This window comes from Coenobita brevimanus, chromosome 77 (genome assembly GCF_032717465.1).
Source record: "Coenobita brevimanus isolate Jiangsu-jjx chromosome 77, ASM3271746v2, whole genome shotgun sequence".
Lineage (NCBI taxonomy): Eukaryota > Metazoa > Arthropoda > Malacostraca > Decapoda > Coenobitidae > Coenobita > Coenobita brevimanus.
In genome coordinates, this window is record NC_137030.1 from 18,560,984 (window position 1) to 18,564,033 (window position 3,050).

Genomic DNA, 3,050 nt, shown 5'->3' on the forward strand with positions numbered 1-3,050 from the left:
ATGGTTGGTAACCACAGCCGTTGGCGTGCTTGGGGCCAACGGATTGTAATATGAGGGTTAGTGTTAACCTTCACATTACAACTCCAAATGGTGAACTGTATTAGGAAGGTTGGTTTTGATCTTCACAATATAATTCCCCGATGGATGGAGGTGATTTGATTCGTAGTATTAGTAGTAATAGTCTTAGTAGTAGTTATCGTTGCTGTTGTTGTTGTAGCCCCAGGTTCATCTGAAGTGTGAACTTGATGGACTCCAGGCTGAAGCTGTCTCTTTCTGGCAGTGCACCATCCTTTTTAGGGGGATAGGGAGGAAGTTTTGAATAATCTGGCAGTCGATGCAGCCGATCATATCAGTTCTACCAGGTGAAGGGTTACCTAAAGCCCTACCCAACCCCCCAGGTATGAAATTTCCTTACTGAACTTAAAATCGTCTGGAAGCAGCAAGAAAATTTTAAAACGAGGTGCTCGGGCAGAAGGGGCTAATTTCAAGGGAGGGATGAAGCGGATTTTACTTTTATTAAAAAAAAAAAAGTAGTAGTAGTAGTATCACTAAAAATTGGTAGCAGGTTCGAGTCGACCCAAGGGTCATTGGTAGACATCGGGAAGGGCATCCAGTCATAAAGTGCTACATGCGCCAAACCTAAAGCCCCTGTCACACATAGACGACTCAAGGGCCGACCGCGGCGAGACTCAAGGTCGTGTCTTAGTTGGCTCCCACTCCTCCCGACTGGCCCCGAATCTGCTCTGCTCATGACTGCCTAACGACCGCGTCAGGACTGCTGCACGACCTGTCACGATGTCCTCATGAATGCAACATGATCACGAGGCAACCGCGAGGCGACGGAGCTATGAGTCTTCAAATTTGAAATTTAACAATTTTTTGTCAGCCACGACCGTGATACGACCGCCCACGAACACAAGACGACTGCGTGACGCATTTGGAGAATGCACCCTAAGCCCCCCACAACACCACCACGTCCCCCCACGACCGACCCATGGGGCGGGGTATCACATCTAGATCACCAGTGACATCCAGCGAGGGCAGGGCATCACACCTGGACCACCAATGACACCCAGTGTGGGGCAGGGCATCACACCTGAACCACCAATGACACCCAGTGTGGGGCAGGGCATCACACCTGAACCACCAATGACACCCAGTGTGGGGCGGGGCATCACACCTAGACCACCAATGACACCCAGCGCATCACCATGGACCTCTCCTGTGTCTAGTCAGTTGATGAAGTACATGCAGTCATAACGGATTTTTTGTCAGCGATAGCATCACGACATGCAGCGACCATATCACGACGCATCCAATTGAGCTAGACTGCTTCACAATCGACATACGACACTCCCGACTACGATGCAACTGTGACCCGACCTCTGGCAAGTCGTGAGGCGGCCACGATTTTTTAACTCACGCATTACAAATTCGTGAGGCTCGAGGAGTCGTCCAAGAGGCTCACGACAACCCTCCAGAGTCGGGCTTTGTTCGAGAATCAAGGGACGACTGATGACAAAAGCCGTTACGACCTTGAGTTGCGCCGTGGTCGGGCCTTGAGTCGCGTATGTGTGACAGGGGCTTAAGTCCTTTACCCAGTGGTAATGCCTTAGCCCTTGTTGAAAAAAGTGGACACGGCGTAAAATTAAAAAAAAGGCCTTATTGCACCACACCTCCCCACAACCACGCATAGGACCTCATCTCCTTCAACACGAACACACACACTGTCCAAATGTCACATACCTCACCACTATCACTGCTACACCATAACGTCTTAAGACCCAATATCATTAGACAACACCAACACACACACACACACACACACACACACACATACACACACCACACCACTCTCACCCCTACGGTAATGCCTGAAGACCACTAAACAAGGCTCTACAGTGTTGTACCACACCCACTGGCTACCTATTTCACTCCTAAACAAATCATGTTGTTTTACTTCATTCCGAACCTTATATATCAGTTCCCGTTAAAATTAAGTAAAAGTCCTACTAATCAGATATTAAATGTAATGCAAAAGATAGATAAAAACGAGCAAATTGCTTCACGACATCGTCATATTATATGCAGAAATAGAAGTAAAACAAGCTAATTTTTCCATTTATATCAAATTTAAATAAAAAAATCAAATAGTAATGCGGTAGTTCTACTAACATTAGATTTAATTTCCTTTTCAGACTACTAAAAAGTAGCCATAATATTATCAGTACTGTACTGCGGTATATAAATTTAATGAACAACATGGCCATGCCACAGTTTTATTGTCAAAACTCCAGTAGGCAGCCTAAATGTATCGGGTGCTCATGTGCAACAGAGAGGTCTCCTTGTTCATACTGTAGGCTGGGGCCTCTGTAGGAAATTGTTAGGGAATCACAGCCCACCAGAAGCGACACTTGACCGCTTCCAACATGGCAGGTGACAGAATGGTGACATGGAAATCATTAAGGCAATCACTGACAATATACATGATCATACTGACATGCATGGCGGTGATAGACCCTTTGGTGAAGCGAGGGATAGAGATAGACGCCAAGATGCAAGAGATATGGAAGTGTGAGGTGGGTTAAATACCATGGGGAAGTAAGTAGTGGTGAAGCTGGGGATGAAGAACATCATGAAATTTATGACACAAATGAAACTCAGGATTAAGACCACCATGGAGGAGTGCACGAAAGAGGGAATCATTCTGGTATTATACGTTCCCAGAACGGCCACGACACAAACAATCAGGAAGCAGAACAGTCTCACACGTCTGGGCGAGAAGGTCATCGCACATGCTGGATGGGCAAATCCAGAAAAAAATGCAGTAACCAGGGCGAATACAACATGTTATGAAAATGCTGGATGGTCGTCAAGTAACCTTTTCGAATCTCCCAAATGCAATGCTACAATTGACATGATCAAGGAAATCACTCACCTAACAGCAACTTACAATAATAACTCACCCATTGCCTCATTCTCTCTTAAGGTCCTTGCACTAATACCACATCTCTTCCTTAACAAGGCCCGCCCAAGACCAAATATCGTAG